Here is a 16,449-nt window from a genome sequence, read left to right as displayed (position 1 = left end):
ACCATCTTCCCAAACACCTTTAGAGACCAAGTATTCCTCTTCATGGCAACATCACTGCATGATGGCAGTGCCCCCTCCAACAAGACAATGCACCATGCCACACTGCAAAAGCTGCTGAGGAATCTGACAAAGAGCTTCAGGCATCGACCTGGCCCCAAATTTCCCAGATCCTAATCTGATCGAGAATCAGTGGGACAAGCCGGTACCCTACAGTACTTCTGATCCACGGTGGGGTCTTCTCGGATCGGACTTGGCTTTGACCTGTTGAGGCATGGACACAGAGCCTCTGTGGGGTGTCCTGTGGTGTCTTGCACTGCAGCATTTGCGGCATATCCTTTGAGTCCTGTGGGTTGCGAGGTGGAGTACCAGCACATCCCATTGATGCTTGATCAGATTGGGATCTGGGGATTGTGGAGCCCAAATTGGTACCTTGGGCTATTTGTTAGGCTCCACAAGCCCTTCCTGAACAGTTTTTATGGTGTTGCATGGCACATTGTCCTGCTGGGTGGGCCACTGCCAACAGGGAGTGCCGTTGCCATGAGGCGGTGTGCTTGGTCGTAAACAGTGTCTGGGTGCATGTCAGGCATCCACATAGATGCTAGAACCCAAGGTTTCCCAGCACAACATTGTATTGTAGTGAGATGATCAATGTTATTTACTTCACCTGTAAGTAGTTTTAATGTTTTGTTGTATGCATGTTTTGCATCGCTGTTATAAGCATGTTAGCATGCTGGCATTAGCATTAAGTACAACTGCACAGAGCTGCTAGCATGGCTGCAGACTCTTAGTCTTGTTTAAACAAGGACAGTATCAGTTTAATTTATCAGCTAAGTGTTTCCGGCTCTATCTTCTCCCTCAACTCTGTTTTTCTTCTTCTCATTACTGTCAGGATGGGGAGTAACAGCCATCTCCAACAGCTCCATATGCAGTTGTATGTACCGTGTGTGTGCATATGGTATATATGAGACTATACGTGTGTGTGTGTGTGCGCGCGCACGCATTTTTTCATGTGAGTGGCGGAGAGCTGATTAACAGAGTGGTGAGCAGCTGAAAAAAAAGCACATCCTGAAAAACACACCGCATGCAAATATGTTTGTCACTCTGACAGTATGTCTCAATTAAGGCCCAAGAAGCCGAGCGGAGCCGGTCTAAGCTGCCAGCTTCACTGACCCCCCACCCCCCAACACACACATACACACATTACGTCCACACACTTCCTTAAAGCATAGAGAAAAACTGAGAAGGACAAAGAAGAAAGAGGGAAAACTGAAGGGAAGGGGAGAGAGGAAGCCGTCAGCGGTGTGACAGCGGGGGAAATTCTTGAGAGGAGTCTGTGCGGTAAATTGACAACTGGAGAACCACAGCGAGGCGGGATGGTAATGATAAGACCGGCTGGAGCACACACACCACTGATGCCAGCGCAAGCCGTAATGACAACAATAATGGCAAACAATAAACACTCAGATCCGACATCCCACCGCAGCCCCCACCCCTTAACACACACACACACACACACACACACGCATGCACACAACTGACGGCTAGTGTGGCACAGCTCTACTGGAGCGTAGCTAATACTGCAGAAAACACACACATGTTGAAAACACACTAGAGAAACTGAAACTCACATAATACACACAATGTACATATATATGTAGACTCTGGATACACACATTCAAACACACACCACATCAAGTGCAAAAGTAATAATATAATTGGGCTCACACTCTGTGCGGTCGCAAAGCACATATAAACAGCAGCTGTACAACTCTGCACATTCTCACACACACACGCACACACGCACACACACACACACACACACACACAGACATATTAGAATATTATTTTCCTGCTCACAAACACACACCTATGTGCACATTGCAGGGACGGAACATGCAACATGAGCGCACTTAAAGAATTTCACTGTGTACAGCTGGATACAACTCACACATGAAAATACACACTAAATCGGACACACACTCGGATAAACAGACACATTTTAATAGTGTGTGTAGCTGCATGCACAGCGACAGACTTGCACTCTCTCCAGTGCCACTGTAGCAGGGAGCTGATGGCGAGGAGAGACCGATGATGGCTGATGTGGTGGTGGCTGGCTGGGCAGCCATTTAATTAATCTCCAGACAGACAGTGGCATCAGACACACACACACACAGAGAGAGAGAGAGAGAGAGAGAGAGAGAGAGCATTATGGAAATAAAGATGGAGACAAAAGAAACGACAGCCACACTGTGTCTGTCTTTCTGGCAGCCCTCAGGACACATCAGACGCTGAATCTCAGAGGCCCTGTCTCTGTCTCAGTAGAACAGTCTTAAGTCTTGGTTTATAGAATACAGAGGGATGGGATGAAGTTTGAAGGGTGGCTGCATGGCTGTGCAGTGAGCTGGAGGTGGGGTTGTTTAAGAGGATACCCTATCAACTTGTTGTGCAGTTCGTCAGATGTGATACAAATCTAGGGCTAAGCAGTATCACCTAAATTCGCAAATAATTTAAAGTGTGTTTTTGAATTATTTAAAGGTTTTTGCTGGATATTTACACCACTCTACTACAAATCCATTGGTTGAGTTGTTTTTTCTTTTTTTAATCAAAGACTTAAATATTCAACTTTGGGTAAAAATGCCATGGTCGTCACTGTCACTTAAGTCGTCCAGTCACAGTGGAAGAAGGACAAACTCTCACATCTGACATGTACAAGTGCTGAACAACAACAACAACAATGGAGGAGAAATCTGTTAAAATATATATTTAAAAAATCGAATATTATACCAATATCTTTTGGTACGATTTTAACAATACCAATACAGGTCATTTCTTAAATGGTGATTGTTTTTTTTTTTTTCAAATAATGGTAATTTTAAGTTATAAAAAATTTCATCACACATACATCATATGACACATACAATACATTAGTAACAAAATTATCATAAATCTTGCTGTATTTTTTTTCTACAAATGAGAAGTAGCACGACACTACTATTCCTTTCTGCCAGTCACACACACACTCACATTTTTGATGAAGAAGTGTGCGACTGTGCGCAGCTGCTCTAGGTTCTGATCTTCACTTATACATCCACGGTAATGATACATCCATGTTCTGATGTCACAGAGGTTTCCATAGTCATGTGACACCGGCCAGCTAAATCTGTCAGGACTGTGTTATAGAGTGGTGTAGATTATTCAGAGAATAGCAGAGCCAGTACATTGCATGAGTGTGTGTTTGTGTTACTGCATAAGGAGTGAGTGATGGAGTGAAAGAGAGAGAGTGACGGGAGCAGAAAAGAGTTCAAGTTGTGTAGATATCAAGTAAGTGTACAGTAAAAAGTGCTGAAAACATTTGTGATGCAGTCATCCACATTTGTATCTAAAAAAACATGTTATAAAGAAACTGATCACAAATGAGTAGCGTGTGATTGACAATACAACTCATCTCTATCAGAAAAGCCCTTTCCTTTCACTGGACCCATTATGCCTTGCATCTGTCCATATAGTTCTCACAAAGCTGTGTTTAGTTTGAAGAGATTTTTGGTAAGAAAAAAGCTTTGGATGGAGGGCCAAGACACAAAGAAAAGATGTTTTTTTTATTTAAATCAAATTTGTCATTGGCAGTAAAAGGTTTCCCAATATCTTCATTTAAAATATAATCTTTCCCAATGAGCAGCTGGGCCTTTTTTAAAATTTTATTTAATTTGTTTTTATTTTTCAGAAAACATTTTCTAAACTTACACATGTACAGCTCTTTATAAACAAGTCAGTATTTCTTTACTTTTTTCATGTTCAGCTTGTCTGAATGCTGCCATTTGTCCAGGTCTGACAGTATTATATTATTATTCCAATATTCTTCTTAATGGCCCCTTCTGCACTGCAAAAACACAAGGTCTCCATCATAAGGTTAGTAAACAATGGGCCCCCAATGGGTTGTGTCTATTCAACAAAGATGATCATATCCTTAAAAGATGTCAAAGGCAACATTACTTTATGAAATTCCAACCATTTGGCCAAACATAGTCGTCATATGATAATATTAGTAAAATACATCAAATTTGTCAGTAATTACACCACTTATGAACTTTAAAGCTTTTATATGGCTTTGAAAATTGCTAACAAGTGGCTGAATGACCCTACAAAATGTCACCACACTTAACATGGCTGTACAGCCTTGCTGTGGTAGGGATGTTAAGTCATGTTACTATAGTGTATTTCATTCATAGCCTAACGTTAGCTTTTTACCTCTGGCAATTGCGTTTAGGCTTCAGAAATCCTGAAAGTGGTGCTCATTATCTTGCTGAACAAAACATGGGATGACAGGAACAGAAGCCATGATAGTGTTAAATGTAATATCTAAAACATATAATTTTTGAGAACCAATTGGACATATGAACATTACACAAACATATAGACACAAACATATGATTTTAACTACTGAATGTCTTAAATAAGTATTTTCTTGTTTATTGTTCTGACATGTTCTCATTCCCAGGTCATCAAATACAGATGCTTTATGGTTCCCCCGTTGTCTCATGGCAACACAATGGGAACCCTTTACTTTAGTGCAGGGGTCAGCAAGTAAGTTTTGCCTCTGGCCAAGTTTTTCTAAACAATTAGATGGCGGGCCAGAACATAATCAAAGGCTTATTAAAGAATTGATAAAAATAAGAAAAATACAACTTAAATTTGCAACAGACCGCCTTATAGGCCACGCATGTGTGGGATATGCATGAAATGCTCTTAATGAGCTTGGGTTTTATTTCCCCTTTTGAGATGCCCATCGGTACCAGAAGGGGCGGGGGGGGTGGACCCAATAGTAAACACACTGGACAAAAAATGGAAAATGAACAGTGATTTAAAGATGATATGAATGGAGGGAGGTTGGGAGTGGAGTTGGGGAACGGGAGCCAGGCAGCATGCAGGCAGGTGAGGCTGGTGTGGCTGATGGCGGAGGTGTGGCGAGGAGAAGCGTCAGCAGAGAGTGGAGTTGATCTGTGGTGGTTTGGATGTCGAATGGCTGAGCTTGAGGCGAAGGGCTTGACAGCGAGGCACTGGAGCTTGACGCAGGTAGGCACTGAGGAGAGCACAAAAAGAGTCCGAATGAGCACAAAAAAAAAATCACAATCCTATAAAGCATGAAATACTAGAAAAAGAATTGGAATTGGGAGCTTTTAAGCTGCAGGGAGGGTAATTGACAATGAGGCAATGAGGCGCAGGTGAGGAAGAGTGCACCGAGGGTGGTGAGTGGCTACACAACGCAGTGCTGCCTCCAGGTTCTGATTCGCCCGTTCCGTTTGGCCGTTGGTTTGGGGGTGTTAACCGGAGGAGAGGCTGGCTGCTGCGCCCACTGACTTACAGAATGCCTTCCACACCTGGGAGGGAAACTGGGAACCTCGATCAGAGACTACGTCTACCGGCAGTCCATGGAGCTTAAAAACATGTTCCACAAGTAACTTAGCAAGATCAAGAGCAGAGGGTAACTTTTGCAATGGCACACAGTGAACTGATTTAGAGAAACGATCCACAATAGTCAGTATCACTGTGTTACCGTCAGATGGGGGCAGACCGGTGACAAAAGCCACAGCCACATAAGACCAGGGGCGACTGGGGATAGGAAGGGAGTGCAGCAAGCCAGCAGGGGGCCAATGGGAAGCCTTACCACGAGCACAAACGGAACAGGCAGCCACAAACTCTCTAGTATCCTTATCCATGCTTGGCCACCAAAAACACTGGCACAGGAAGAGGAGGGTGCGTTTGGCCCCAGGGTGGCAGGTGAGCTTCGAAGAGTGTCCCCACTAGAGAACCTGAGAGCGAACAGTAACAGGAACAAAAGAACAGTTAGGGGGTCTGGAGAGAGCTACTCACACCTGGAATACTCTTCCAGCGCAGCTCAGGGAACATGACGATTATCTTTCTTTTAAAAGAAATTTAAAATTATGGTTCATAGATGGTCAAGTGTGTGACCATTTTCTCTGAAACATTTGTATTTTATTGCATGTGATGTAATGTATTGTATTGTAATGTATTGTATGCAATGTATCTTATAAGTAGGCATAGTACTGTTTTTAATGCATTCTAATTATCGTAGTGCTCATGTCACCTGCCCCAGAGACTATGGTTGAAAATTAGCCAACTTGGCTTAACCGGAATATTTACAGTAATGTTCATTAATATGCATTGTCTCTGTAATTTAACCAATAAATACAAACACAAATACAAATACAAATACAAAAAACTGATGGAGGGGGAGTGGAACTCACACTTCTCAGGTTTCACAAATAATCTGTTCTCCAACAGCCTCTTCAACACCAACCTCGCATGTTGTTTATGCTCCTCCAAAGAGCGAGAAAAAATCAGGATATCATCAAGGTAGACAAAAACAAAGCGACCTAACATGTCTCTAAGCACGTTGTTCATGAGGGCCTGAAAAACGGCAGGGGGGTGAGTCCGTACGGCATGACCAGATACTCAAATTGGCCGAGGGAAGTTTTGAAGGCGGTTTTCTTTATGCGGATGAGGTGATAGGCGTTCTGGAGATCTAGTATGCTGAAAACCTGGGCATGGCAAAGGGATTCAAATGATGGGTCAATAAGGGGCAGGGGATACTTGTTTTTAACAGTTATATAATTTAACCCACGAAAGTCAACACAGGGGCGAAGGGATGAGTCCTTCTTCTTCATGAAGAAGAAACCTGCGCATAGTAGAGAGGAGGAGGGGCAAATGAGACCTGCCAGACAATGGAGGGCAGGGGAGCACCAGGAAGGAGATCAATGGCGCAATCATAAGGGCGGTGTGGAGGTAGGGAGACTCCAAGTCCTTACTGAAGATGGTAGCCAGGTCATGATAGTCAGGAGGGACAGAGGACAGATCAGGCGGGGCAGTAGGAGGAGCGGAGTGAGATGGAGTGGGAAACGCTGAACGTAGACAAAGAGAGTGACATTGAAGGCTCCACCCGGTGACAGTGACAGTCCTCCAATCAATCTGGGGATTATGAGTCTTTAACCAAGGCCATCCCAGAACCACAGAGGTAAGGGGGGATGGAATAACAAAAAGTTGTATGGATTCATGGTGGTTACCTGAGATCTTGAGGGAAAGGGGAGCGTTGTGGTGTGTGACAGAGGTGATCAAGCCCATTGAGCGGCTTTACCTCTTAATAAATTCATAACGTCTGCAATCTGGGATTTATCGGAGGGGTATAGACGGTTGCTGATCAAAAATTAATGTCGAATGGCTGAGCTTGAGGCGAAGGGCTAGGCGGCGAGGCACTGTAGCTTGATGAAGGTAGGCACTGAGGAGAGCACAAAAAGAGTCCGAATGAGCACAAAAAATCACAATCCAACAAAGCATGAAACACCAGAAAAGGTGTGTAACAATCTGGCGCCATTGAAGAGTGAAGTGGGAGCTTTAAAGCTGCAGGGGAGGTGACTGACAATGAGGCGCAGGTGAGGAAGAGTGCACCAAGCTTCAGCACCCGGAAGCCACACCCAGCCCCTGCAACACAGGAGGACACACACAGAGAAACCACCAAACATACACAAAAAACAAAACCACAAGCACACACAAAGCTACAAGGCACCACAGTGAATAGTACACATGTAACCTATCATTTCAATTTTGAAAATGACTCCTGCTTTTTATGCACACAAAACATCACCACTTGGCCTGACCATGTAGGAGCCTAACTTATTCTAACCCTTATATTTAATACTTGGTTTCGGTGACCCCACTCCTCATGTACAATGTAGCATTTTTTTAATAGTTTGTGTGCTGGAGGTACAATATTACGTTTTGTGCAGAGTGAAGTTAGCTAAACATTTAACCTGCTTGCTAGCAAAAGAAAATGAAAGAAAAAAGAAAAGAAAAGTGTTCATCCTACCTTGTTTCGTGAGTGCAAGCCGGTGTGTCTTATCTGCCGTTCAACTGTCAAGACATGCAAAGAATATGATATTAGAGGGCAAGTAAATGAATGATATTATTGCCTGCGGGAAACAGGTGCCCCTTTCTGCAAGGTCTGCTACTTGCCACATAGACATGCTTACTATCAATGTCTCAGTAAGGCCAATTACTTTTCACTAGCTAGCACATAATTCAGGGTAATCTCTGTAATTTGTATTTGAACAGTAATGAGCTATTTGTTGGATAGCTGCATCACAGCCATTTCAGTCAGTCAGGACCACTTAGTCAAGAAAAATACTTCTTAGCAGCTTTGAAATTTAGCTTTATTACAGTGATTGGTATTTGGCAGTATGGCTCTGTTCTGGGGGGCCCATGCCCTTCCATGTGCGTACGTGGAAAGCGTTAATCAGGAACAGCACACGTTCCTGTTCTTCCTGTGCATACAAGGAGAGCCTGAGGCAGGGAGAGCAGCAGCTAAAAGAGAACACAACCCCCAAAACCACCATACCAGGCAAACCTCCCTGGCATTCTGAGGTTTATTGGAAGAGCCAGAAGGAGGATCTAAGATGCAAATTGGGTGGAGAGGAACTAGCATGATAAATTCAGGCTCACAATTAAGATATATATTAAGGAAATACGGCTAGAAAAAATCAAGTATATGCTTAAAATTTTATTGAAGCCAGCAGATCAAAGAGCACGCATAACTATTTGAGCATCTAGAATAGCTTGTGCCTTGGGCCTGAGGTAGTGTTTATTGGCCGAAGATGACCATCAACCCATATCTTTGAGTCTTGACACAGGGGCGATGGATGAAGCAGTCGTTACTGCTCCTATGCGAAGGGAATGGGCTGTGAAACGATCTGGAGGAAGCTCGCAGTATTGGCAGAGGAGGCAAGGACGTGAGGCAAACCCGGCTTGGGATATCGGTTTCCCCTTCTCCATGGCAAAGAAAGCCTGGCTTGGCTTGAGGTCGGCTTTTCAAGTAATGCCTCATGAAAGACATAGAACAAACAGCAGTATTATTTTCAGATATTAAAATTGTTGTACCTTCCCTTGCCCCATTAGTCTTTGAATGCTTAAGGAAATACAAAAATAGTGTGTATAAATCTTAACATCAGATATGGTGAGGTGTTGTGAGGGATCAAAAGCTTCCATGCGGTAAGTGAATTCACCACCTCTGAGAAACCCATAAAAGGCTGTGGGACACACTGTTTCTAATAAATCACAATAAGGACCAAAGCACCCTGCCCTTAAGTGTGAGATTAGTTCGTGTAGAAGTGGGAGAGTGAGAGTAAGACGAATATCATTGCCTTGTAGTTTCTCTGTCTTAAGGCCATTCAGCTGAAGATGGATCAATGGATTTTCGAGCAGGCTGCTTGTGGATGGGTGAATTTTGCGCACTTTAAAACAGTGGACTATGAAGGCGCATACAATGGATATGTTTTCTGGCAAAACAGTTACAGAGAAGATGGCACAAAAAGTGGCGAAGTGAGACCATGGAGAATCATACGTCTTTAATGTGGATTTCGCTAAGCCGGTGGGCATATAGCGAGATGCTGACAGCATATAAGATTGCAGTGTTGAACTTAATCTAGCACTGTTTGATCGAATGGAGGGCAGGTCAGGCTGGACTGCTGCCGCCTCTGGGCATAGATGGTGAAATTTCTGAAATTCTAATAGAGACAGGAAATCAGCAATCTTGTTATCCAAGCCAGGAATGTGAATCACTTGAATAATAAAATTACCCAATATGGAACACCAGGTAAGGAACCTCATAAATCTATTAATAAATGGAACAAAAGAGTGTAATTTGTTAATGTTAAAAACAGATGCTTCATTGTCACAGTAAAACAGAATTTGTTTCCTTGACCAGTGCTTTCCCCACAAAAGACAAGCAATAACTATTGGGTATAACTCCTTAAGTGCAACAGAAGAAATATTGGCTGGCAGTGATAACAGTTCTTTTGACTATACATCAATAAACCACTGATTCTTGAAAATAAACTCAAAACCAACGGAAGGGGCTGCATCGGTATAAAGCTTAAGAGCAGGAGAGGATTCGAGAGCATCATTATAAAAGAAAGAAATGCTGTTCCAATTATTGCACAGGAGGGACCGCAATTAGACCTTGGACCTGCAGCCAGCATCCAGAGTCACGACATCATAGAGTTTTGCCACCATCTTGGCAATGTCCAAAACACGGGAAATAAAGGAGTAGCCGTGGGGAACAATGTGCATAGCAAAATTTAAATGGCCAAGCAGGGAAAGCACGTCCCGCTTCAACATGACAGGCACCTCATGGGCTTTGTTCAGGATATCGTGAATGCGTCTCAATTTTTCGAGAAGGAGAGAGGCCTGCATCAGTTCACTGTCTAAAATAATGCCCAAGAGGCGACGAAGAGAACCCACCGTTTTTTCACCGTTCAGTCAAAGGAACACCAAATCAACTAAAAGTTTTGCATGAGAGCGGAGATACATCTATCCGGTTTCAAAGCAGGATAATCCACCAGCAGGAAATCGTCCAAGAGGTGAAGCACAAAAGGAAGCTTACAGTTGTTTTGGACAACCCAGTGTTTAGAAGTGCCGCTGAGAAGGCATCAAAAAATTTGGGACTGCTTTGACAACTGAACATCAGCCAGCCGAAAAAAACAATTTCTCCCTCCATTTAACACCAAAAAGATGCCACTGAGAAGGATGCAAAGGCAGCCATTTGAACGCATCGGCAATATCAGCCTTAGCCAGCTACACCTCCTTGACCAACCATCTTAATTAACTTAATGGCATCATCAACTGTAGCATAACACAAGGAAAAGTGGAGCAAAGGACTGTTAGCTCTTTGCGTGTCGTCAGTATGAGGAGAGATGAGCAAGAGAGGTTGATGATAAGGCACTTCCTCCCAGAGTACTTGCGAGTAGCCACACCCAAAGTACTGATACGAGTAGTCAGAAAAGGAGAAGTAACACATGGACCAATCATAAACCCCTTCCGAACTTCCTTCTCCAGCATAGCATCGACTATTGCAGGCTACCGCAAGGCAGATTGCAAATTGTTTGGAAATGAACGACACAGAGGGCAACCAACACAGGCCAGCCAAGAACCCATGAACCAGACCTGTAAGCAAGTAATTCACAAAAGACCGGTCAGGTGTCAGGTCAGAGAGCCTTTCCCAGCTCAGGGACATGGACTAGGGTTGACTGCTTTATTTGCTCCTGGCCTTTTTTACGAGGCAGGTTCGTCCCCGGCACACCGACTTTGGATGCCTGTCCCCACAGTAGCCAAAGACAGAGCAGGACAGAGTTCGATGACTAGTGAAATGCCTACTTATGAGGGCCAAATTAACGATGGACAAGTCCAGTCTCTGGTTGAATCACTGAATGTACATGGCAGCTTTTGCAGAGAAGGACCTGTGATAGTTGTAAAAAAGTTTTTTCCCATAAGTCATTGCCAGATCAGAAATGATCTCCGGATAAGTGTCCAGTTCAGCCTGGCGGGATCGATAGACTTCACAGACGACATCCTGGAACACACCAAAGGCCACATTAAATTCAGCGAGAATCAGCATTTTAGACAGACAGGTGTCGCTATCCCTCATCATAACTGACACATCTCCACTAACGACAATAAGCCTGTCATTCAAATCAGAGCAGAGCAAGATCTTAACAATGTTAATGTCATTACCTGCAAGAATCTGGCCCCTAAGGCTAGGGTAGACTGCAGCAGCAGAGGGAAAGTAAAGATGGAAGAGCGAAGATGAAGCAGATTCAAGAGCCTGGATCCTGGAATTCATGTTGGCGAGCGTTGATTGGATGCTCGCCAAGGCTGACAGGACCAGATTCACCCCCGGATCGATGAAGCAGGACCTGTAAGCTGGTGCTGGGACACGAGCCCACTTGGACGGCGTAGTGGCGACTGGAACGGAGCTTGCAAAAGCGGCATGCAGATGGAACAGCAAGGAGCAGGCAGGCTAGAGCAGCTTAAATAAGGTGGCACAAGTGTGTTTAGCCAATCAGATGCTTAGTGGTATTTCAGCCGGCCATTATTTGATGAGGGCTTGCATGATATCAGCTGATATCAACAATAGCAGCGCTTGACACCATGGCCTGCCTGAACTAACGCTATGCTCAATTTATGTCAGATTCTGCTTTTTTTTGCGCTCATTTTGGTGTCAATGTTTTTCATAAAAGTAAACTAAATTTCCTTTGATCCTGTTCACACGTGTGGCACCGTAGCCCACAGTCACATAAGTAAAATATTGTTTGAATGATTTACTGAACTGCTGCTATTTTTTTCGTACCACATATCGCATGTTGCTTTTTCAGCACCAGGCACTATCCACTACAGCGCAGCCCGCCATGTCTGTCATTTACTCTCACTCTCAACATGGTTAACAGTATAATCAGCATTCTTCAGACAGGGGTAAATTCTCTATTTGGACATCACAGCCTATTTGCAGGACTGTCAGTCCGATATCGTAAGAAAAAATCTGATTAGCAAAATAATCTGGTGGGCCAAACATTATTGCTGGAAGGCCAGATATTGCCAACCCCTGCTTTGGTGTCACTATGTGATAAACAGCTGAAATACGTTAACACACTTAATGTTGTAAAACTGTCGTAGTTAGATTTAGGCAACAAAACTACTAGGTTAGGTTCAGGAAAAAAGATAATGTCAATTTTGTAACATTTTGTTTAAATAACATTGACATTTGGTTTCACACAGGGTAGAACTGTGATGTCAAGTCAAGTCAAGTCAGTTTTATTTATAGAGCCCATTATCACAAAACATGGTTTGCCTCAGAGGGCTTTACAGTGTACGACATCCCTCTGCCCTTAGATCCTCACATCACCCAAGGAAAAACTCCCAAAAAAAGAACCCCTAATGGGAAAAAAAAAGAGGAAGAAACCTCAGGAAGAGCGGTAGAGGATGATGAGGGAGCCCTCTTCCAGGATGGAAAGACGTGCAATAAATGTCGTAAATAACAAATGAAATACAATCATGGCAAAAAAGGAAAGAGAAAGAGAGAGGGGGAGAGAGGGGGAGAGAGGCATGGCAATAATAGAAACAGATGCATGTCATATTCCAATAATGGTAGGTATGAAATTATTAATTGCACTCTATTGAAACAGGTGTGATTAGAACCCAGATGCAGTACGCCAAAACTCAGCAATAGTTGGTAATGACTTTTATTTAAACCAACACAAACGAAGAACAGCCCACAGATATTCAGTTCGTTCTTCAGGCAGTGAGCCCAAACAATGTCTCTGGGAATCCCACGAAGAGAAGACACGAAGCTTGAACCTACTGTGGCTGGAGAGCAGGAAACCCCGTAGCTCGACGAGCCGACAACACGTGTGGGAACGTTGTCGGGGATTGCGCTGAAGAATGGTCGGGGACAGGCAGAAGTTCCGTAACCGGGAAAACAGTCCGAAAAAGCAGCGGTACCGTCGAGGAGCAGACAGGAGGATCGTCGAGGTCGAGCGGTGGGGTCTTTGCCAGTGGAGCCGTCAGATTTCCGGAACGCCGAATCGAAGCACGTGGTCGGGGACAGAAGGCAGGTAGGTACACGGAGAGGCAGGCGAAGAGAGCTGGTTGGGAACAGGCTGGGTCGGCACCGGGAAATCAGGCAGGTAAACGCTGGAGAGTCGTGCATAATAGCAGAGGAACAATCTGGCAGTGAGTGAGCGTGTTGGAGTGTCTTAAATACTGGACTGATTGATGATGAGCTGCAGCTGTGGGAGAGCAGGCTGCAGCAGTGGGCGTGGCTAGCAGGTAGAGCAGGTCAGAGTGAGGTGAGTGGAAAAATACTGGCAGTGAGGGGGAGGAGGAGAATGCAGGAACCATGACATCTATGATGATGTTGAGGGAGATGATAACAGTCTCATGCATATGTTGAAAGGGAGGTGTCCAAAGGCAAGATCACAGCATCAGCGCAACCAGGACCAGACCACAATCAGGGCGAGCGGGGCGTACAGTATCAGTACAGCCACAGCACGAGCACAACCAAAGGCAGGGTCGCAGCATCAGCACAGCTATCACCACGGTCAGGCACAGTCAAGGTTACGGCCAGGATCCGGGAAAACTAGGAAACAGGGGAGCAGGAATGCTCCCGAGAGGCAACAGGATTAGCGTAGTGCAGTTCAACAGACCCAGGCTCTGTAATCGCGAGCCCCAGGTAGTGAGAGTACCACATGGCTATCACAGAGCTAAGCTAAGCTTGCAAATGGCAATGCAGTAAACAGACATGCATGATTTCCGATGGCGGCATTGAGAGAAGGAAAAGGAGCTCAGCGTATCAGAGGAAGTCCCCCGGCAGGTTAAACCTATTTTCAGCCTAACTAGGGACTGGTCCAGGCAGCCTGAGCCAGCCCTAATTATAAGCTTTATCAAAGAGGATGGTCTTAAGTCTACCCTTAAAAGTTGAAACGGTGTCTGCCTCCCTGACCGAAACTGGAAGATGGTTCTATAGGAGAGGAGCGTGGTAGCTGAAGGCTCTGGTTCCTATCCTACTTTTGAAAACTTTGGGAACCACAAGTAACCCTGCATTTTCAGAGTGCAGTGATCTTGAGGGTTGGTAAGGAACTATGAGCTGCGACAGATAGGATGGAGCCTGACCATTTAGGGCTTTGTAAGTAAGGAGGAGGATTTTAAATTCAATCCTGGATTTTACAGGGAGCCGGTGCAGAGAAGCTAAAACAGGAGAAATATGATCCCTTTTCTTGCTTCCCGTTAAAACACGAGCAGCAGCTTTCTGCACCAGTTAATTTTTCAGCATCTGTTTGGGATAGGATATGTTACGCAAGTGAAAGAAAGCCGTCCTTGAAGTTTGTTTTATATGGGAGGCAAAGGATAAATCCTGATCAAATAAAACTCTGAGGTTCCTTACAGTTGTGCTAGAGGCCAAGGTAATGCCATCTAGAGAAATTACATTGTTGGAAAAGGAGCTTCTTAGGTGTTTTGGGCCAAGAACAATAACTTCAGTTTTGTCTGAATTCAACATCAGGAAATTACGGCTCATCCAGGCTTTTACATCCTTAAGACGTTTGAAGTCTAGATAGCTGATCAGTTTCATCTGGTTTCATGGATAGATATAATTGCGTATCATCAGCATAACAATGGAACTTTATAGAGTGTTTTCTAATTATGTTGCCTAGAGGAAGCATATATAAAGAAAGGATTGGTCCAAGCACCGAACCTTGTGGCACTCCAAAGCAGACCTTAGTATGTGCGGAGGGTTGATCATTGACGTGAACAAATTGGGAACGATCTGATAAGTATGACTTAAACCAGGCTAGTGACGTTCCTTTAAGGCCAATTAAGTTTTCAAGTCTGTGCAGTAAGATTTGATGGTCAATGGTGTCAAATGCGGCACTGAGATTTAATAGGATTAAAACAGAGACTAGACCCGTGTCAGAAGCGATAAATAAGTCGTTATTAATTTTTACTAGTGCTGCCTCTGTACTATGATGAACTCTGAAGCCTGACTGAAAGTCCTCAAATAAACTATTATCTTGGAGAAAGTCACAGAGTTGATGAGCAACCACTCTCTCAAGGATTTTAGAAATAAAGGGGAGATTAGATATCGGTCTATAGTTAGCTAAAATCTCAGGATCGAGAGTGGGCTTCTTTAGAAGGGGTTTAATGACAGCTACTTTAAAAGACTGAGGTACATGGCCTGTTAGTAAAGACGCATTGATTATATCTAATAAAAAGTTGTCTAATAAGGGCAAAACTTCCTTAAGGAGCTTAGTTGGGATGGGGTCTAGCAGGCATGTTGATGGCTTAGATGCAGAAATCAAAGTATAGAGTTGATGAAGGTCAATGGGGCAGAAATGGTCCAGATTAATTTCAGGCCTTGCTGCCACATCCAGGCTACCTGTGTCCGTGGTCAGGTCAGTTGAGCGCAAGAGGTGATGGATTTTATCTCAAATAGTTACAATTTTATTATTAAAGAAATTCATAAAGTCGTCACTGCTTAGGGCCGAAGGAATACAAGGCTCTATGGAGCTGTGACTATGAGTCAGCCTGGCTACAGTGTTGAAAAGAAACCTGGGATTGTTTTTGTTTTCCTCAATTAATGATGAATGATAGTTTGCCCTGGCATGGCGGAGGGCCTTCTTATACACTTTAAGACTGTCCAGCCAGACTGAACGGGACTCTTCCAGTTTGGTAGAACGCCAATGTCTTTCAAATTCTCGCGATGTTTGTTTCAATTTGCGAATCTGGAGGTTAAACCATGGAGCTAATTTTCTTTGTTTCATTATTTTCTTCTTGAAGGGTGCAACAGTGTCGAGAGTTGATCGCAGTGAGCCAGTAGCATTATCAATGAGACAGTCAGTTTGAGAATGACTGAAGTTAGTAGTAGTGTTCTCAGTCACTGTAAGACATGGTAATGATGTCAAAGCAGAGGGAATTAGTTTCTTAAATTTAGCCACTGCTGAATCAGATAGACATCTAGAAGAGTAGCTCTTACTGAGAGGCTTGTAGTCAAGTAATAAAAAATTAAAAGTTATCAAATAATGGTCTGACAGAGCAGGAATCTCAGGAAAGACT

General features: G+C 43.9%; 1 pseudogene; it reads right to left on the bottom strand.

Annotated features, from left to right (window-relative positions):
- Positions 1 to 7,253: 7,253 nt before the first annotated feature.
- Positions 7,254 to 12,198, bottom strand: LOC148189831 (uncharacterized; annotated as a pseudogene).
- Between the last annotated feature and the right edge of the window lie 4,251 nt (positions 12,199 to 16,449).

Source organism: Plectropomus leopardus, chromosome 4 (assembly GCF_026936395.1).
Source record: "Plectropomus leopardus strain MGB_pleo_1.0 chromosome 4, ASM2693639v1, whole genome shotgun sequence".
NCBI lineage: Eukaryota > Metazoa > Chordata > Actinopteri > Perciformes > Serranidae > Plectropomus > Plectropomus leopardus.
This window is presented reverse-complemented; position numbering and strand designations above follow the sequence as displayed.